Raw genomic sequence first — 23104 nt, 5'->3', positions numbered from 1 at the left:
TCAGTCATCGGGAACCATACAAAATTTGAAATTCATGCATTTTATATTCCATAACACATGGGGCAGCTGCTCGTTTATGACGTCACAAATCCAAAATTATGAACTCTAATAACTTTCTTACTCTTTAACGGATTTTCCTCAAACCTTCACCAATATTTTTTACTATTTTTTCTGCTATTTCTACAACAAAGTTTTCTTCAGGGTGAACTTCCCCTTTAACTATTTGTTTGTGGAAAAAATCAGCAGCCCACGTGATCATTGAACGCCCAGTGGTTCTCTAGAGTTGACATTGATATTTACCAATTATAGGCCTTGATATAGAAATAGAATGCAAGGTAACATAATAATCTCGTAGACTGCTCTATAAATATCCCATGCCCAAGGGTTACTTTTGCTTTATTTATGTTGTTTTTCGCTCAGTAGGGGAAGGCGGGGTAAGTTGTGACACTTTTTGCATTTTGCATGTTAGAATTGATATGACTAGTACTATTGTAGAAATAAGTACCTTGCCTTTAAATTTGATTCTTGGGAAATGTTTTTCACTTACATATAACACTCTACCCCCACACTGAAAGTCATCGCGACCTTTGAAAAAAACGATGTCAAATGGCTCAACTTGCCCCATATATGGGGTAAGTTGTGCCACCGTCTGGGGTAAGTTGAGCCACAAAAACTACGTACAAAATGTATGGGGGGAGAACCAGCATGTCAATTTTTTGTTTAAAGTCTTTTCACTTGCTAATTCTCTATAAATACTAACATCCTTTAAAAGGAAAAGAGCAGTCATGTAAATTTGCTCCTTTCAGCCTGCATTTCAATCGATTTTTATGGTTTGTTTGTTTTTTAAGATACATTACCATAAGAATTACCATGGCTCAACTTGCCCCATGCTGTTTGGCTCAACTTACCCCAGTCCGAACTTAGTGCGATAATTTTGTATCCACACATTTATTATGCATCCATCATATAAAAGACTATGACAAGAATGAAGATCCATACCTGGACTAACAATGTTGTTATCATGTCTTTACTATATTTAAAGACGTGTGTGTGTATAAAGCACTTATCCATTTCACACTCTTTTTTACTTTTTTGGCTGAAATTCATACCTTTCCCTTTAAAAAAACTACTTTTTGTTTCAAAGTTGAAAACAATGTGGTGGGGTTAGGGGTTATGCTATGGGTCATCAATACATGACACCACCACAATGTCTGACTCATTCATTATTGGCCTGGGGCTGGTGGCTCAACTTGCCCCTATGCTCAACTTACCCCGCCTTCCCCTACAGAAGGAATGATGTGCAGTATATGGAAATAATAAGAAATAGAGATCACGATCCTGAAATTATTGCATGAAAATAGTTATTTACATGTACACATGCGTGATCCTGAATTGTGAAAAACAAATTCTGTCATTTGGCTTTTGGCTTGCAGTGCCCGCTGGAATGATCCAATTTTTAAACTTGATTTCATTGAGTCATTTTCTTTCTTTTGAGGTATGCTCGATATATACCTCAATTTCAGCAGAAAAATTATCCAAGAATTTTGGCAACCAATCCATTTCATTGGTGTAAAAAAACGGCCATAATTTGCACTGACACTGCAGTGAATACTGTCTGTGTGTGCCCACTACAATATATTATGTGTAGCTACTATAGGGGAGGCAGCTGCGTGTTTTAAATATTGGGTCTCCCAGATACAGATAAATCCTACTGGTCCCAACGTGTCCGGATTAAAGAGGTCAGACTGTCTATATTTCGAAAGAGTGCTTATAAGTTTTTCTCCTCTATTGAAATAGTACTGTATGCTATTCCAAATAATATGCATTTTCTCTATTTTTAATGGCAAAAAAGAATAAAGGAAGAAAAAAAGGTAGTACTCAATCAAATACTTCGCGATAGTGAAACAAACTCTGACGAACTAGGAAAATCAAAACAAAAAAATGTAATGTCATGTGTGATGTAACTTGTCTGTGCTGTGAACGGTTATAGAGCCCTCTATTGGTGTTAAATGTGTTATTACTGATATCTACAGTACCATCACCTCTTCCCCTTCTTCATATTCTTATGTTATCTTAATCTCTTTCCTGTTTTCCTATCTTTCCAATATCTGTATAAAGCTTCAAGAAAGAATAGAGTGCATTATTTGTCTGACTTTGGAATGACAATTACTATTTTTACTGGCCGCGAGGTTCGCCCTAAGGGAGAAACAGTAATATTGCCAGCCCAACTTAGGCTGAATAGTCCCCTCTTACTTTCGCAAGAAACACTTTGTACTTTTGTATCCCACTTTTAGATAACAGTATATCTTGGTAATCCGGTCTTCGTTGATTCGTCCCCAATTCCCTTCTTAAAAAAAAATAGAAGAACAATAGATCTCAGATAGAGCTAGAATGATCAATTGCTATTCTCTCTTTCTCTATCCATTGGCAACATATGTCATGTGCCCTCTTGTGTTGAAATATGGTAAATGACAGTGACTTGAATCTACCTTTCTCATTTGTGTTTTCAAAGGATCTAGATTTTTTGTGGTCCATCCTTTAGTACCCTCAGTTAAATTATAGTTGGTTAAACATTATTAGAATGACACTGGGGAATGACAAGGTACATGTAGGTACTGAGTAATGTAGTTTTTTTTAACGCTATAGACCCTTACCTTGTCTTGTCATGGCTTGATGATTAAGGGGATACAAGAGGGAGGGGGGTGACATTGGCTGTGAATAGCTTGTCTTTGTTATGATGCAGGATACATAATACATCATGTTCAACCCCCCCCTCTCAGTTTTGATAACTCTATGCAGGAATGTACTATGCTAATTATAGATTCATGAACTAGATCATGATACAGCTGATGATTGATCGTGTATTATATAGACTGGTGTTCATCATATCTCATAACATGATACTTTATATGACCTTCATGTTGTATACAAGTGCTTACAAATAGTGGCACTCTCGATAGGCAATAACACACAGTACATTGCAAAATAAAAGTTCTTGTTTATAGGATATTAGTCACCAGTATTAAAATTGGTAATGTTGGGTTATTTCTTTGAAAGTTAGGGAGTTCAACCTTTACTCATAACAGTGACACACACTAGGAATACAGTATTTCAGGACTTTTTGAAAACCCCAAGGATAGCATAAAATAAAGAATTTCGATAGTCAAATATGGCCGTTTTTCATTGTCATGATTTGTTAGTGGGACGAAGATGCAAGTCTTCGTCCCTTATCATATCCCATTGACTTTGTACTTCTGCTCTTTGCTGGTGATCTTTGTCACGCTATGTATGAACATGCCTTTAACCTTCTCCCTATTCAGGGTTATACACGTGACTTAGATTTGAATGGTTTGAAGTGACCACTTGTAAAAAGTTAATGGTAGAAGCACTTTTAATGAAGTGAATGGTTCTTTATAAATTGATGGTACAATGCATAGGGCTCATACCATATAGTCCAGAAGTGTGGAATAAGTCCAGTGTTTTCAAGGCAATAGTAGTAACAATATTATACAAATAATGAATGTTTATGAGTGCAATGGACAGAATACTTCATGAGGTGAAAGATGAAACGCTCCATTCATCTTTCACTTAATGAAGTATTTTGCATTTTGCAGGATGAAAAGAACATTCATTATTTGGTTTATATGACACCTAAAAATATATTATTTTTTATATGTAATTTATCAATTTTGATGCAAAATATGCTTGGTCAGTTGATTGTCGCGTACATACAACATGCGCACTGCAAACACCTGACTTGTAGTGCATGCCTGCAGCGGTGCACGCGTGCAATGGACAAAATTGTATGGATCCAAAATTGCATGATGAATGGATCCAAAATTGCACGGTTGATGACGTCATTGTAAAATGGACTGAAGGATCATTATCAAGCAACTAATCAAATGACAAGGATCTATATAGGTGTCATAAATATGAATAATGACATCATTGAGGGCATTAATAAGAATTGCTTGCATGTAAGCAGTGTATATACATGCAGACTTGGGTCAATTTGCTCCCCAAAGTGCAAAACTTCTACACAGAATTTTGAAACTCATTAAATATGCTAATTTTATGCATTTTTCAAAATTCACAAAAAATGCTTATACTTCTACTTTATTTGTTGACCGATTTTGATTTTTTTGTTAACATCTGGTAGAGCTTTATAAGGTTCACCAAACTTGTACCCAGAGTTTTTAAATTTTAATTACCGGTAGAAAATTATTTAAATGCTAATTTATGGGAAATTCATAAATCACAGAAAATGCCTCTTTATATTTCAAAGTGCTTCTTCATTGCAAGTCTGATTTCAATTCTCTTTGCTTGATATGATAGCATTAGGTGGGGGATTCAAAACTTCTACACAGAATTCTGAAGCTCATGAAATATGCTAATTTATGCACATTTTTCAAAGTTCACCAAAGATGCTTATTTGTTAACCGATTTTGATTTTTTTTTTTTTTGCTTCCAAACAAAATTTTACACAGAATTTTGACTAGAAAAATTTGTATACTAATTTACATGTATGCAAAATTAATTTATGCATATTTTTAAAATTCACATACTTGTAAAATGCTTTTTCTTCTTTGATTGTTGACCATTTTGATTTTTTTTTCTTCCATCTAGTAGAACTTCATGAGGTTCACCAAACTTGTACACAGAATTTTAAAATTTTGAGTAGAAAATTATTTATGCTTATTTATGCAAAATTCATAAATCACAGAAAATGCCTCTTCTTTATACATGTATGTTTACCGAATTTCAAAATGCTTCTTCTTCATTTCAAGTCTGATTTCAATTCTGTTTGCTTTTTATGATAGCATTAGGTGGGGGATTCAAAACATTTACACAGACTCACAGAGTTTCGAAACTCATTGAATATGCTAATTTATGTGAAATTAATTTATGCGTATTTTTAAAAATTCACATAAAATGCTTCTTCTTTAATTGTTGTCCAATTTAATTTTTTTTCTTCCATCTGGTAGATCTTCATGAGGTTCACCAAACTTGTACACAGAATTTTGAAATTTTTAGTAGAAATTTATTTACTGGTATTCAACATTTACTCATAATCACAAAACATGCTTCTTTTTTATATGTTAGCCAATTTTGAATTTTTTGTTTTCATCTACTGGTAGAGCTACATAAGGGTCACCAAATTTCAACACAGAATTTTGAAACTCATTTAGTATGCTAATTTATGCGCATTTTTCAAAATTCACAAAAAATGCTCCTTTATTTGTAGACCGATTTTGATTGTTTTGCTTCCATCTCTAGAGCTTTATGGGTTCATCAAACTTCACAGAATTTTGAAATTTTAACTAGAAAAATTTTCTGCTACTTTATGCGAAACAAATTTATATATTTTTAAGATTCACATAAAATGCTTCTTCTTTTTTTGTTAACCGATTTTGATTTTTATCCTTCCATCTGGTAGAGCTTCATGAGGTTCACCAAAATTTTTTTTAAATTTTTAAATTTTGAGTAGAAAATTATATATGCTAATTTATACGAAATTCATAAATCACACAAAAATACCTCTTTATATGTTGACCGAATTTCAAAATGCTTCTTCTTCATTTCAAGTCTGATTTCAATTCTGTTTGCTTATTATGAGAGCAGTAGGTGGGGATTCAAAACTTCTACACAGAATTTTGAAACTTATTAAATATGCTAATTTATGTGAAATTAATTTGTGTATTTTTGAAAATTTACTTCAAATGCTTTTTCTTCTTCTTTAAATGTTGACCGATTTTGATATTTTTTTCTTCCATCTGGTATAACTTCATGAGGTTAACCAAACTTCTACACGGAATTATGAAATTTTGAGTAGAAAAAATTTTATACTGATTTATGCGCAATTTATTCATAATCACAAAACATGCTTCTTTATTTGTTGACCAATTTTGAATTTTGTTTTCATCCACTGGTAGAGCTACATGAGGATAACCAAATTTCGACACAGAATTTTGAAACTTATTTAATATGCTAATTTATGCATATTTTTCAAAAACTCACAAAAAATACTTATTTGTTCATTGATTTTGATTATTTGTTTGTTCCATCTGAGAGCTACATGAGGTTCACCAAGGTTCTACAGAGAATTTAGAAATTTTGACTAGAAAATTTATGCTTCCGGTATTTTGTATGGAATTAATTCATAAATCACAAAAAATGCTTAGAACTTCTATACATGTCATTTCTTAATCAATTTCAATTCTGCTTCCTCAATTTATGTCACCAATAGATTTCACTACAGTGTCAACTGAGCTGAAATAAAAAAATTGTGTTAAATTTCTTTGCGAGATACCGGATGAACTCCACATCATTGATATGCTAGTTTTTAAATTGTTTGTCAGGTAAAACTTGAACTTCAAACGCTACACAAACCATCATATCAAATTTCCCCTAGAATTCTAGGTCATAGAGATTAGTGGTAAACTGACGCTTATATAGAATGATAATGCAGGATGTAAAGAAAACCTTTATTTTGAGAAAGGTTCTTTAAAGGGGAAGTTCACCCTGACAATAAGTTTATTTTAATAATAGCAGAAAAAATAATAAAAAATATTGCTGAAGTTTTGAGAAAAATTCATCAAACAATTAAAAAGTTATTAGAATTTCAATTATTTGATTTGTGACATCATATGCGAGCAGCATTCCTACGTAGCGAATGGTAAAAAATCAATGAAATGCCATTTTCTCAGAAAATTTAAAATGGTTTTCACTGTACCTTTTGTATATCAATAGACAAATCATTTCACACCCGATCATGAATAGAAAACAAAATTCAGTCATCGGGAACCATACAAAATTTGAAATTCATGCATTTTATATTCCATAACACATGGGTCAGCTGCTCGTTTATCACGTCACAAATCCAAAATTATGAACTCTAATAACTTTCTTACTCTTTAACAGATTTTCCTCAAACCTTCACCAATATTTTTTACTATTTTTTCTGCTATTTCTACAACAAAGTTTTCTTCAGGGTGAACTTCCCCTTTAACTATTTGTTTGTGGAAAAAAATCAGCAGCCCACGTGATCATTGAACGCCCAGTGGTTCTCTAGAGTTGACATTGATATTTACCAATTATAGGCCTTGATATAGAAATAGAATGCAAGGTAACATAATAATCTCGTAGACTGCTCTATAAATATCCCATGCCCAAGGGCTACTTTTGCTTTATTTATGTTGTTTTTCGCTCAGTAGGGGAAGGCGGGGTAAGTTGTGACACTTTTTGCATTTTGCATGTTAGAATTGATATGACTAGTACTATTGTAGAAATAAGTACCTTGCCTTTAAATTTGATTCTTGGGAAATGTTTTTCACTTACATATAACACTCTACCCCCACACTGAAAGTCATCGTGACCTTTGAAAAAAACGATGTCAAATGGCTCAACTTGCCCCATATATGGGGTAAGTTGTGCCACCGTCTGGGGTAAGTTGAGCCACAAAAACTACGTACAAAATGTATGGGGGGAGAACCAGCATGTCAATTTTTTGTTTAAAGTCTTTTCACTTGCTAATTCTCTATAAATACTAACATCCTTTAAAAGGAAAAGAGCAGTCATGTAAATTTGCTCCTTTCAGCCTGCATTTCAATCGATTTTTATGGTTTGTTTGTTTTTTAAGATACATTACCATAAGAATTACCATGGCTCAACTTGCCCCATGCTGTTTGGCTCAACTTACCCCAGTCCGAACTTAGTGCGATAATTTTGTATCCACACATTTATTATGCATCCATCATTTAAAAGACTATGACAAGAATGAAGATCCATACCTGGACTAACAATGTTGTTATCATGTCTTTACTATATTTAAAGACGTGTATGTGTATAAAGCACTTATCCATTTCACACTCTTTTTTACTTTTTTGGCTGAAATTCATACTTTTCCCTCTAAAAAAACTACTTTTTGTTTCAAAGTGGAAAACAATGTGGTGGGGTTAGGGGTTATGCTATGGGTCATCAATACATGACACCACCACAATGTCTGACTCATTCATTATTGGCCTGGGGCTGGTGGCTCAACTTGCCCCTATGCTCAACTTACCCCGCCTTCCCGTACAGAAGGAATGATGTGCAGTATATGGAAATAATAAGAAATAGAGATCACGATCCTGAAATTATTGCATCAAAATAGTTATTTACATGTACACGTGCGTGATCCTGAATTGTGAAAAACAAATTCTGTCATTTGGCTTTGTTTTTTTTTTAGCTGATTGATAATGCCTGCATGTATGTAGACATGTTGGGTGTCCAGGGCTGTCGATAAAGGGAGAGGGGTGCGGGTGGTGTGGATATCATTGGTAAATCTGCGCTGCTGTTGAGGGAGAATGAAGAAAAGAGGTGAAAGGAAAAGAAAAGGGAGAAAGAGGAAAGACGATAACTGTCGGGTGTGTGTTCGAATTATGTTTTTATTGAGATACACAGTTTGTATAATTACATACGCGGACTATGAGTTTGTTCTTTATATAAAAACGTGTAAAAATGTATTACCGGTAGTTTTCAAGTCAAAATATCAACAATTATAAGCTCGCGCTTTGCGCTCTTGTTATTCATTGTTACAGTTTCTTTCCATCATTGAAAAAAAAATGCATGAAATGTCTGATTTCAAATCTTAAAAAAATAAAGGCTCGCGCTTCGCGCTTGCATCATAGATTGTTATCTTTTATTTTTCTCAGTACAAAAACTGCATGGAATGTCCATTTTGAAGTCTAAATCTAAAAAAAAGGCTTGCACTTCGCGCTCGCATCATTAAAGAGAAATTCCAGTAGTTGCAGTAAACACTGATTTCATGAGAAAGTCTGTAAAACAAGGCTTAATTGTCAGTATATCATCGAGGATCTAGATTTGGTACAGTTACATAAACTGAACTTTGTGAAATCTTGAAATCTACGCTGAAAAATGTTCAGACTGGAGATCCCCAACACAGATAAGCGCACGTGGGACAGTATAATTATTATATAAAATTATTGCTTCGAATGTCGGGCCCGACGCTCTACCCGAATCCTGTGCTTATTTGCTGACTTCTCAGCAATTACACAATTTCTTCCAGAAACCTTTGGCACATACGTTTTATTTATTCAAACAGACACTTTGTGGTCATTTCATTGGATTCTGTTCGAACTCATTTTGATATTGTTACCAAAACCAGCATTTACCTTTAATTGTAACCTTTTCTTTTAATGATTAAAAAAATTGCATGGAATGTCTGATATTTGTCAGTAATCAGGGCCTCCACACTCCCCCTCTGAAAAAAGGCCTTGACATGCACCTGGGGGTGTCTACAGATGTCGTGAATATGTCATTTCAAACAATTTTTTCTGAAATTTTCTAAAGTATTAATGAGCTCTTTTTCGCCATGGGATATAATTTTAGGGAATAAAATGCTTTTGTCAAAGCATTTTAGGGAATAAAATGCTTTTGTCAAAGCAGAAAATAGGAAATTAGGATGGTTACTATTGAAAGCAATTTGTTTTAAAAAACAAGGTTGATCAGTGATCACTATATTGTCTAAACAAATTTCAAATCGGCAATTAGTGGATAAAAAGTAATTATAGGCAATTTGTAATATACATGACGTTAGTTTGTCTAGTTTTTCATAGCCCAAAATACCTTTGCGGCAGTTGAGGAGAAATGTTTTGTAGACCCTGTAAGTTGTGGTTTGTATTAAAGCAATTGACTACTAAACTGGGGATTTCCCCTACTCCTTTAGGTCCAGATTTATTTCAAGGCTGATTTAATCGTTGATATTATTAGGAACAATATCTTTTTTTGACCAGTGGAAAGGACAAGTTTTCTAGCAAATATAGCATTGATTTGAATTGACTAATTTGTTATCTTAGGACTGGAAGTCTATTTCTTCTTTTACTATACATGTGCGTAATTCATTCAGTGCCTGTTTTCCTGAATAGAATGTTTTGGTCAAATTGATGAAGGAGTTGGTAATTCAATTTATTCAATGAATCTTTTCTGAATTAGACATTTTTGGTCAAATTCATGAAGGAGTAATGATTCATTACTCTCATTTTAATGATATTTGAAATTACTTTTGTGGGTTGAATTTCATATAAATTGGTATGTTGAGTGCCCTCATTATATGCCCATAAGATAAGATAACCGGAAAGTTGAGCCCAAAACCGCAATGTTATTTTTTTTTAAGTTGGTCCCTTTTCTTCTTTTTTTTATTAAAAACCTTGGTTGCTCTGCTGCACTAAAAAAACATCACACATGGAATGATTTCTGTATGCAGTCAAACATGAAAAAACACCTTAAATTTGGGGTTTTTAAGCTATTGAATGCAAATTTGAACAATTTTTTTCTCCTAATTCTGATGTTTTCTCTCAAAACATTGTATTTGTATGTTAAAAAAAAGAACAAAAGAAAATAATGACCTTTTTTTGCTTTTCACAGTCAGTTGGATGTTGGAACATTTTTTTTTTTCAAGTCTTATCTCTATCTTAAGTTTCCCTCATTAAAATCTATCTTTATTGTAGTTGGTATCATTTTCTGTTTATAGATATCTTTTCTTTTACACTCGTGAATTGTAGATCATCAGGTGCTTTCACATACAACAAAATCATCAAAATGCAATAAATTACTGAAATTTTATCACCCCCCCAACAAATAAATGAATATATAAAAAAATGATGATTTCAAAACGGTGTGCATTCTAACCTCTTTGAACCAAATAATTCCCTGTAGTTCTAGACATAACTTCAGATTAATGCTGGTTTTCTGGCAGTGCTTCATTGCTGTATGTGTGGGTATTGGAGTTGTTTTTAATCATCATTGAAATATATAATAAACCCCAACTTAAGATATATGAGTTTTCTATATTTTCAGGTTTTTGAATGAATGAATTAAAACATATGTTCATCTTCTGTAAAGTAGGGGATGTTATATTTACATGTGACACATATTACCCTTCTTCGATTGATATAATATGTCCAAGTGCATTATTTTATTAAAACATTCTGTATTTACTTCCTCCATGTAGTTATGATATTGAATTTCATTGAGGTAGATTTTTTTGACATTCTGATGACATTCCTATAAGTTTCTTGAGCAAATATGTTTGCACTGTTAGATTGGCTGCATATCAGAATCTATACTAATACTATTCATGATTGCATGATATTTATTTTAACGTTTCAAATTTCAAGAAAGATTTTATAGTAATCTGAAGAAAGGAATCCCAAATTGTTTGTTTTGATTTTGTCTGTGAGGTCTCTCTGCTTCTCTTCTCTGTATACACTCCACAGACAATGGAGATGATGCATATAAATGCACACAATGTAGTGTCATTGGCAGATATATTCCACTTCTTAAAAGAAAACGGTTCGTATTTTCTTCATACAATGTGACATGTATATGTTTTATTTACTTTGTACACAGTGTAATATTTTTCACCTCAAATTGATACACTCCACATTTATACATTTGCTCCATAGTGAGTCTGGAGACATGTACACAATGTGATGTTTTCCACAGGGAGTGGAGATGGTTCATAAAATTGATAGATTCCACATCTAATGAAGATGGTTCATAGTTCATACAAAGTTACATGTATGTAGTCCATGTTCTTCACAGGGATTTAGCCAACATCTTAACACAATGTTATGTGATATCCTCCACAAATTTGGCCACAAATTTATGCATTCCACATTTCCACATCTAATAAGATGGTTCATACAGTTTGATACTATACTTCCTATTCTACAAAGGAAGTGGAGATAGTTCTACATCTAAAGAAGATGGTCCTTATAATGTTGAACCTCGAGACATCACACACTCAGTATCAGGGGGAAAATAACACTGGGACTGGGGGGGGGGGAGTTAGCCCCCAAAATGCTTAAAAGAACCCTGAAAACTAAAAAAAAAAAAAGGAGCCCCGGAAATCCTCATTTATTGCAGTGTGTTCTTCCAATGTTGCCGGTTTAGGCTGTAAGTTGTAAAAAGTAGCTCCTGAAAATGAAAATATTTTCTTTTTGGTCTGTTCAGTGTGATATTTTGTGCAGAGTGTGATTAAGATGATGGATAACTGGGAGTAGAAATGACTCGCAAAATGTAACATTGTCAACAGTGACTGGAGATGGTGCAAAAAACTAACTCCATAATAGCATAGATGGGACCCAAAATGTAACTCACTCTTCAAGAAATTGAGAAAGTGCACAAAATGTGATTTTTTTTTGTTCCACAGTGAGTGGAGATGGTGTACCTGATTTATTACCCCACAAAGAGTGGAGATGTGCATGCAATGCTTTTTAATTCACAGTCAATGAAAGATTTGGGCAAAGTGCTATATGACATCTGTTTTATTCCCATAATATCCCAAATGCACAATGCTAATCCACCTATCAATTCTTTGTTTCTAGTTTGACTAATATTTACCTAAGAAAACCAACTGCAAAGTCAATTCGATAAGAGTGTAAAGGTTATACTTACCTAGGGGAGCAGATGTTTTAAATTGAGGAAATAAAGGATTATCCTATTCTTGGAGGACAAAATTAAAATATATGAGGTGTTACTGAACATATGGGTGATTTCATGTATGGTGTTGTGTGTTGTCTGGTGTTTAAATTCTGCTGCTTAATGAACAGAATCCTTTCAAATGACCACCCAAGTGTTTTTATGTAATGTATGTATAAAAAAATATGTGCCAAAAAAGCTCTGGAAAATTATGTAATTGCTGAGAAATTAGCAAAATAAGCATGGAATTCCATAAAATGTCAGTTATGTCTGGTATTTTTTCAAGCAGTATTAATACATTGTCCCACATATGCCATTTTATGTTAGTGATTATTGGTTTCTAAGATTTCATAATTTCACAAAGATTACTATATTTCAATATACCAGATCTTAATCTATAATAATATGGTGGCAGTTAACATTGACTTAAAAGACTTTCCCATGAAATAATTGTTTGATGCAACTACTTTCTTTTACCTTTAACTGAGCAACCAAAAAAAAATATATTTTGCTTTATGAAGGATAAAATGTGGTATTGAGAAACACCTCCCTTTTTTTAAAAGTTGGTTGATAATATGGTTGATGTCTGTTGTACCCAGCATTAACACCAAGACCAAAATCATGTTCAACAGTAGTTGAAGTCAATAGGTGAATAATCTTTTGATGTTGATGTTGGGCTAATTCATAGGCTAATTTCTTCATCTACACAGCACCAAATTGAATAATGAAGTTGGTCCTGGGATAAATGTCATATTAGTGTTCTGCTATGATTAATATCATTTGGATCATTTTTACACACTTAAACTAGGGTTTTATGCTAGTTTGGGCAATCATAATTTTGCTTCCAATACTATTACCACTCACCAGCACCAGTCACTCAGAGATGCCAAGTTCAAAGACCAGCTATGCGTGAGATTTTCTGTGAATCTGAGTGAGATCACAGACATTGTGTACAATGTCTATGGGGACAGGCTGTGATAGTTGCGTGAGACAGAGATTTGAGGGGATGAACAAGAGTCCAAAATGCTTGAGTCTCACGCATAATGCGTGAGACTTGGTAGCTCTGAATCACTCCAAATCATATTGATTTAAATAGAATGAATGTATTATTGTGAAAGCAGCTCAGAATTGCATACAAATTATTCGAAGTGAGGAAATAATAAACTTTCCATGACATTTGCTCCAGCCTTCCATAAGAAATCAGCACAGTAAGCCATACCTAACCTCAGACCTAACCAATAACTCTTAACTTATATCCTCAACATGTTCTGAACTTGTTTGTCCCTGATGCTCAACCAGCATCTTCATCTTTGAAGAGATCAAAAGGCTTATTCAGACTGCCTCAAAATTTGAAAATACTAGGTATTCTCTGATTAGGAGAATTACCCTGATCTACCCCGATCATAAAATACGATCTACCCCGATCATAAAATACGAGGTATATTTTACCAGTTTGAAAGGGTGTGTTCAGTCGGTATGAATACAGACAATGGTTCTCACAAATTTACAGGTATTCCGGTGATCAGGTTGGTCTGAATACACGTCGTGTAATCAGAGCATTGTGAGTTCAAATCATGTTGCAACCTTGATGGTATCCTTTGGCAAGGCATCAATTCACAATAGCCACTCACCACATGTATACATGTAGATGTTGGATGGGTTCCCGCTACAAAGTGAAAACTATTGTAGCATCCCTTGCAATTGACTTAGTTCAGAAAGTCATCTTGGACTGCTCCCAAGGCTAGGGAGTGGAGAAAGTGCATGTATTGTGTGCTAGCAAGCCAGAATATGACTGGAGTAGATGTTGCTCCTATGTTGTAAGCAGTACTGGGGCCTGTTGCAGAAAGAGTTGCAATCAATTGTAACTCTAAAAAACATGCGCAACTTGATTTTCAACCAATCAACAGCGCGCATTTGGGACTTGCGATTGATTTTTTGACTTGCGTTTAAACAAAACTCTTTCTGCAATGGGCCCCAGGTATATGTTTTATTATTGATTTGAGTTTTAGTTTGATTTTGATGACAAATTACAACTTCATGAAAAACCCCAGCAGATCAAAAGTGTACTTGCTCCAGTTATTGAATCTTCTAATGGGTGCGGGAATATTAGACTCAGGTTTAAAGTTGTGGTTTAAGTATGGAAAGCCAATTGTTACATAAATCACTAACAGTAGAGATATCATACTTCAGCTCATTTGGCTCTCAAATCATTCATAATTGTCTAGGAACTATAAATAGATGATTGTTTTCACCATCAATGAATCAGGAAAGAGCACAGTAAACATAAGAAACATACAACTTAATAAAAATGTTGAGACTTTTGGCCTCCCATACTTAAACCACGACTTTAAACCTGAGTTTAAGTTAAACCCGACTTCAGAATACGGGCCTTAGAGTTTAGTCAGATGTAGTCAAGAGTTGGTCAACCAGAGTTGACCCCCGGAAATAATGGTCCAAGAAAGCAGACTATGGCAATTTATAGAGGCATAGTTTTTAATGGTTTACTCGTGATTTTCAGGTTCCATTTTACAGGCTTCTCTAGAAAGTATTATGTACATACAATTATCAAAATTACAAGTTGCTTGCAGACAAAAAAAATATAGACTCTTGGTGATTTTAAGGTTCTTTTTATTAGACATTCCTGGAAAGTGCGTTCCCACAGTTTTCAGTATTACAAGATGCTTGCAGACAAAAGAAAGTAAAGAAAATTATCTTACTGCTTTGGGTTTATCAGTACTCTTTGTGTTTATATGAATAATCTCTTTCCATTGAAAGGGAGCTTGATTGATTATTCTTTAAAATCTTATGAGAAAGACAACTATCAGCGTTCTTTAGTAGGGTCGTAATGTATAGAATCTATGTTCAACATCAAGCAGACTTCAAAATGCAACAAAGGAATAGATTCAGCCAGTATTTGCACCAGACTTCATCATTACAAACACGATGATCAAGTCATTTTTTTAAGGGAAGAAAAAACCTTTTGTATATTTTATTTATTAAACGAATGCAAACCCTGGCGTTCTGGGTTTTCAGCCCCTGGAAAAACTTGTGTTGTTACTGACCTCTTTACAATAGTGATTAACTCCTACGCACTCTAGGTGCCTATTTTTTTTCCATTTCTATCTTTCACTCCTTCATTTTGTTATTGTCAGTCAGGTCTATGCCACAGACAAATGTACATGTACTGTTGCCTTCTACATGCAGGTGTTTGATTTTTTAAACATTTTTTTCACTACCTTTAAACCTACAGATATTTGATGTGGATATTGTTTAAACCATATTCTAATTATTTATTTCATATAAGTTTCATTACCATCAGTATTGGTGCTCATGACTTTCCCAGCTGCCGGCCCCCAATCACATAATTTTGACCCCCCACATTTTTAATTTCCATTGTATTATTTCAACATCTGTATTTCCTTTAATTTCTGACTAAATTGATTTTTTTTATTTCTAAAATATTCCCCAAATCAATAATTTAGATTTATTTTTATTTACTTGCTTCACTTACTTTAACCTGTCAAAATATGGAGTCATTAGTGCACCACTGCTGTATTTTTCATCAAAAACCTGTCATTTTATCACCAGCATTGTTTTTATGATCAACTTTATGCCATGGAATAAAATCCTTGCTCTATATTCATAAAAGAACTATGAAATTCACATGTGTAAAGTGCATGTATACTTGCCAAAGGAATGCTAAATATATTGTTTAAAAAATTATCAAGATATTTTGTAACAGGTGTAATTATTTCATATTAAAGTCAAATTTTCTGACCAATTTTAATCTTGATTTATTTAGTTATTCTCAAAAAGATTAGATTCAAGTCATATTTCAGAGCATAATAACATTAAGGGCAGTATCATTTATTTTTCAGAAAGTTTAACAAAAACATTTTCTCAAAGGAATTAATGCCTATTTTCCCATTGACAAGTAAGAGGGATGTATTTCCACCTAATTTTACATACATCCCCTGAAGGTCAAATACAAACAGCACAAATTGACAGCCTGTCTGATCTGTATGTATACAGAGACAAATAATTGAGGGCATATTCTAATTTATGCAAGTTTTTATCATCCAGGTACTCTTTGCCTTGACCTACCCCTTTGAAATTTCTACTGGTTCATCAGACTGCTTGTCTGACCCCCAATCCAGTCTCATATAACTTCTTTCTCCTTCAAGGGAAAGTTCACCATGGCGATAAGTCAGTTTTGATAAAAGTAGACAATTCAGATTAAAATATCGGTGATAGTTTGATGAAAATATAAATAAAAGAATCAAGAGAGTGATGGATTTTTAAACTTTTGTTTTTGTGACATTTGTGAGGAGCTTCCCCGTATATTTGATGTTTTGTTATTAGTGGTTGTTTCCATTTCATTAACAACATTTTTATAATTTATCTCATTGATGTATTTCATACAAGCCGTCTTTTCGCATAAACCTTTTGCCAATCAAATACGCTGCATATCTTTTGTCTTAAATTGTTTTTGTTTGTTTTTATAACACATTTTACATGTCTATTGATTATTTTGTTATCAAATTTTTGAATTGATTTGAAGTCTACCTTTATAATCTAACATTTTGATATAGGAAGTGAAATATCTTAATTTTTCCTCATTATAAAGTGAAAAGTATGGATTCCTCTTCAAATTTGTGGGATTGCCATCGCTGTAACCTTTTATGATTCAATAAAGATGTTTCCTTATTTTCAAATCCGCAAGAATTGAAATTTTCTATATTTCACAATGAAATGCAAAAAGAAATAGTGAGTGTGTGACAAGATAATTCCTCTCATTATGTATCTGCTATGTAGTCCAAATAGCCACATAACTAAAATTAACAGAAACAATATTTCACAAACTTTATTATTTTACATCCAATTCTGATGAATTTTTTATCTTTATGCTTGTTTTATTTTTCTCTACATTTATCCACATTTATTGAGGTGGACTTCCCCTACAAATATACAACTGTATAGAAATGAAATGAATCCTTGCCTTGGCACAATCAATATTTAGTAAAACGCCACTCTAAAATATTGGCCAGAGTCCACGGTGGCGCTGGAATCTGTAATTTTCTCTAATATCATCATGGGCTTGTCAAATGTGTTATTTGATCCTCAGAGCTGAACAAATAACATATGAATCATTCAAGATAGCCCACTCTATGAGTAGGTAGTTTTCTACAGATCACTGTTACTCATACATAACACAAGTCATTTGAATTTACTTTTAATGTTACAAGCTTGTCTGGGTGATATAGAATGAATTGATAACTATTCCATGCCCTGAAGAACAAATAGTTTTTATTCATTTTGAAAGCCCACATACGATGTGGGTGGTTTTCATGATGATCAGCAATAATACAAAAGAAAGAATTCAGACATCATTGGAAATATGAAGGTTTTCTTTGTAATTAGTGGGTTGTACAAAATTACTACGTCATTGCTTCATTATCTAATTGACTTGGTAGACATGTGTTGCTAGACTTTTATTGCAACATTTATGTACAACCTTTTTTGTAACTTTTGTTGCACAACTTGATTATTGACCTTTTTGCTGTGTTTGTTTATATTTCATTTCTGTAGATGTACAGTATATGGAGAGGAGGATCTCATTTGTAATCTGTATGGTGTAAGAACAATCATTTTAATTCAAGTTTGGTGAGAATATCTCTACAAGATTGCATGAACCTAGCCTGTGATAAGTGTGTTTATTATGTAACGACTCATCCTAAAATCCACTATAACGTCAGCTAAAAAAGAATTCAAGTGAATTTATGTAGTTTGGAAGAGCATAACCAATCTTTTAATCCAAAAACTCTAGGATATCACTGCACGCAATGTGATTAGCTTTGTTAAATATTTTTATATTGTTTTTGGTGTAACTCATTCCTGAGTGAACAATTAATTTTTCTTGGAACGGTATTTTAAAATTAATTTCAAATTTGAAATCCCTGCTGAAATGTCCTTTGGCAAGACAATCTACATTTGCCAAACTTGACCATTATGAGGTAAATGGGCTCCTGGCAGGAATAAATTCCTTAACATGCTTATGTACAGTGAAAGGCTACTGGGATGAAGCCAGAGTAATATCATCCAAAGTCCTATGGAAGTGCATATAGAGTATGTAATATGATAATATGAAATGCACTGCACATTGCAGCATAATGATAATATTATTTGTGTTGTAAGACTATTTCACCTTGAATTGCATTATTTATTGTGGGTTTTCATCTAAACTGCCACACATATTTGAAAAATGAACCATATTTTTTTAAGCAGCACTATCAAGAACCACACTAAAGTGAATATAGAATGTATGCAGTCAGAAACAGAATGGATATAGTTGGTATGGCACCATTCTTATTAAGCCTCATTTTCATGGGGCTGACAAAGGTTTTATGAAAATGTTGCAAGGAGGCAAATATCCAAAATTCAAAAGTCCACCATTCATATTTTTTGCAACAAAAGTGTACAAAATGTGCGCTTAAATCTTTGGAAGCTTCACCAACTGTTCGCGGGGTCCCTTAGAAATGCTTTCTGTTTGAATTTTTGAATTACTTGGGAGTGAAAAAACATAAATGGCACTCTGTATTGATCAGTAACATGTAATGCAGTGGAATTCAATAATTAAATTTTGTATTAATCAAACTTTACTTCTCCTGACTTCACCTCAGCGATTTGTTCAATTTCAAACAAAGAATCCAGGGATGTGTTTGCTTGATATGATTGTTTGTCTGAGATAAACAGCTGACTGCATTCACATTGAAAACCTAAATATACTTGTCTTTCAGAGATTAGCACCTATAATCAGTGTTTGAATAGGTTTCTTATTGCCAGCATCTAAATTGTTTCACCCACCATTCAAGTGCTTCACACTTTAAAATTTTGTTGAGCAATATAAGTATTGCTGTGTTGTAAACAGAAATTATACCAAAGACAGTGGTAAAATCTCTTGTTGAAATTTATACCCATGACTACCGTTTAACTGCCAGTTGATCTAACGAATTACTGGAATGAAGAAATGTGACTTTTCATGCTCCATTCGTAGTTGATTTTAACTTTTTGCCTATACCTTGTATTCATAAATATCTTTTCATATTTTAATGAATTTCTCGATTATATTTGTCCCTGTTTTGTGGAGTTCATAATTGTTTATTTCATTTTCATGATGGTATAAAACTTTTTATTAATACCAGCTGTGGTATCCTAGTAGTACTGTAAGACTTCCTAATAGTTCCCCATGCAAAAAAATTGCTTGCTTTTTCTCTCACTGATTATTCTTAAAGTTTGTTCAGGTAGAAATAGTATTTTATCTTGTAAACAAATCCTATTTCGCACTAGTAGCTCCTTCATGTCAAATTTCATGCTAATGAAATTGTGTGCTTATTTATGACTCACAATTTTCTTTGGTGCTCTCTCTATAGAGATGGCAGATTATAATCATAAGAAGTGATGAAGATTTTCAAACCCTATGAAGAAAGAAATCATATGGTATTATTAAGATCAGCGCTTTCCAGACTTTCTTTTACCTCATGGCCAACTTCAAGCTTTCATCAATTGTTCGAGGACCATCTTTATTGTTGATATTCTTTTTTATATCCTCATACACTCTAAAAACTGGTTTTAAAACTGATACCAATTGGTGTTAATAGAGGACCACACCCTGAGTTGTTAAAATTACACCCTAAAGATTGAACATAACACCAAAGAGTGTAAATGTAACAACCAAAGGTGTTGTAATAACACCTATAGGTGTAAAACTAACACCACCAATTTAACACCGGTGTAAAATAACTGGTGTGGTCCTCTATGTACACCGGTTAACACCACAGTTTTTGCTGTGTAAAATCTCAATACGAAAAGAGAGAGTCACAAAATCAAAGAAAACAGAACAAATTGTATTGGAATCTTTTGGAGTTGTACCCAATTACTTGCCTAAACTCCACCAAAATCGAATACAGAAATGTTATCTTTCAGATTTCACTGCTGGTATCTGAAATCATTTTATACCAATTTGATGTGATTTTAAAAGTGAGCAAGTTTGTATTCAACACTACATATTGACTGGTTTTTTTATTGCTTATAAAGTAAATAAATGTCTTTGGAGTTCTCTTCTTTTTCTGCTCCTTTCTATTTATCTTCTCTTATTTTTCTTCTTATTTTCATGTAATCATTTTGTCTTTGTTTTATTTCTTACTCTGGCATCTTTCCTATATTTATATATTTGCATGTTGAAATTGAAATCTTCAGTATGCCTATGTACCTTCTGTTTCATCAGAAGTTGACATTATTTTGTGTTTGTCAAATCTTATAAATGTTGAATCTATTACAATTTCTAATTCCATATATCCGTCCTATGTAAATAATTATATATAAGTAATTTCTATTGTGTGTGAATTAAATTTCATTCCATTCGTTTTAAACGTGACATCTTTGTTTGTGTGTTTTTTTAGTTAGAGTATTGGGAAGTGATGAGTTTGGATAAATTAAATTTCCTGTCACACAATGCCTTTTGCACTTCAAAAAAAACAGTGTTGTATTAAATATAATACAAACCACACAGCAAAAACTGATGTTAACCGGTGTACATAGAGGACCACACCAGTTATTTTACACCGGTGTTAAATTGGTGGTGTTAGTTTTACACCTATAGGTGTTATTACAACACCTTTTGTTACATTTACACTCTTTGGTGTTTCTTTTAATCTCTAGGGTGTAATTTTAACACCTCAGGGTGTGGTCCTCTATTAACACTAATTGATGTCAATTTTAACACTGCAGTTTTTACAGTGCAGTGTCAATAGAAAACCAGATCAACATCAAAGAAAACAATGTAAAACTTCTGTGTAAAATTTACAATGCAGTTGTTGATATTTTGATGCTGTACTGGTGTTGATTAAATACGGGTAGTTTCAATGGTATAACACTGACTCGGCATGCTCAGTGCACATAGTAGACCACCCCCTGTGGTGTTACTTTGGTGTAAATGATTGTGTTAACAATTTTTTTTTTTAAATGTATGTACTGGGATATATAGGCCTATTCATAGATCGGCATGAATGTCTTGTCCGACATTATCCTAGTCTTCAGGAGTAAAAGCATTTTTTTTTGGGCTTCAAAAATATACAACGTTGCCTCCTTTGCCAGTGGTGAAATGAGAAAGAAAAACATGAGGGGGAGGTAGAGAGAAGAGCATAAAAAAGAGAGGTATCGGTCGTGTAATTCCCTTTAACCCCTGTGATTCAATTGAGAATAATGGTCGCCTTCCCCCAGCCCTATATATCAAAATGTGCTGGCCCCACCGGCATACAGATATGGGGGCATACGCCATGACTTTGTGGCCCCCTAAACATTTTTGGCTCATGCTGGCGCCTCCCTTGGACATGGCTCGAATTCGAGCACACGACGACTGTCTGAAGCACATGAGACCACCTTACGCCGTTGAATTCACCAAACTATTAGCCGACTGCAATTTCGTGGAGAACTATATTTCGATGCTTCTAACCTGGATGTTAATATTCCAGTATTGATACTTGGCATGTTTCCCCCATGGCCCCACTCCGACTTAGGTCTATGACTTGCCACCATGCTCCTGTTGAATGAGTTCTTGTTATGGATGTTTTACACGATCTGATTGGCATCTGTGATAAGTCTTACAATTATTGGGGTGCCGATGAACCCTTCAATTCAAAGTCTTCTTTGAAAGATGTGAATGAAACAAAAACGTTTGTCCACAAATTCTTGTAAGCAAGGGTTTGAATATCTACGAGTAACAAAATTACAAAATCATACATCATGATTTTATATTTTACTTGTTTTGCAAAGAAGTGAACCTGTTGGGTGTTTCATAAAGCTGTTCGTAAGCTAAGAGCGACTTAAAGAACGACTGGTGAACGTTGCTTACATGCTAAGTAATCACCAATAAACATCATTTACCACAAGGAAGGACCACCAGTCGTTCTTAAAGTCGATCATAACTTACGAAAACCTTATTAAATGGCCCCCAGGAGAAATCACCTTCCTTATCATTGAAGTTTTAAAAAAATGAAAATAGTCACGGTGTTTTGCTTTGTAGGAAAACAGTTGTGTAATCGTGTTACGCAATAAAAGCACTGTGTAGTTCTCTTACCGTCATAAAATCAGAATCCAATAAGCACACAGCTTAAATAAATCTTGATGATTTACTATTGATACAAAGACTATTTTTTTAATTGTTCTTTGTGCCTGATGTTGCCATCATAAAATGATGAATTAAGAATAATATTTAAAATTGAGTCCATCATTGATTAGAGCAACGCGACGCACGTTTGTTTTTGTTTTTTATACGATAACAATGAATTGTATGCATTCTCCCCATAGGGGCCTTTGTATCATTTTCATTCTGATACTTAATATGGAAGAATTTCGGAGAAAAGCGAGCAAGCATTCTTTATTCAGTGGTCATTATACAATAATGATCTTGCAATTCTCCCTGGTGAAACCTAGTTCTTATACCCCCTAGGAGCATTTCATGAAATAAAGTAGACGGTGATTTTCTATGACTGTATTATGAACTACTGAAATTCTTGCATCCTATTGGCTCCGAGCAAAATATTATTCAATAAAGATAATTTAT

The 23104-nt window shown here is 33.6% G+C and overlaps 1 protein-coding gene across 2 annotated transcripts in view; it reads left to right on the top strand.

Annotated features, from left to right (window-relative positions):
* LOC121422483 (uncharacterized WD repeat-containing protein alr2800-like) overlaps positions 1-18688 on the top strand; it is a 44117-nt gene extending 25429 nt beyond the window's left edge. For both annotated transcript variants that reach the window (XM_041617556.1, XM_041617557.1), the window contains exon 9: positions 18073-18688. The gene's annotated coding sequence lies outside the window, so the exon portion shown is untranslated. The remainder of the gene's footprint in view (positions 1-18072) is intronic.
* The last annotated feature ends 4416 nt before the right edge of the window (positions 18689-23104 follow it).

The sequence above is a fragment of the Lytechinus variegatus genome, chromosome 10 (assembly GCF_018143015.1).
Source record: "Lytechinus variegatus isolate NC3 chromosome 10, Lvar_3.0, whole genome shotgun sequence".
Taxonomy (NCBI): Eukaryota; Metazoa; Echinodermata; class Echinoidea; order Temnopleuroida; family Toxopneustidae; genus Lytechinus; species Lytechinus variegatus.
Note: the sequence above shows the minus strand (reverse complement) of the source record. Positions and strands in the feature narration are given on the sequence as shown.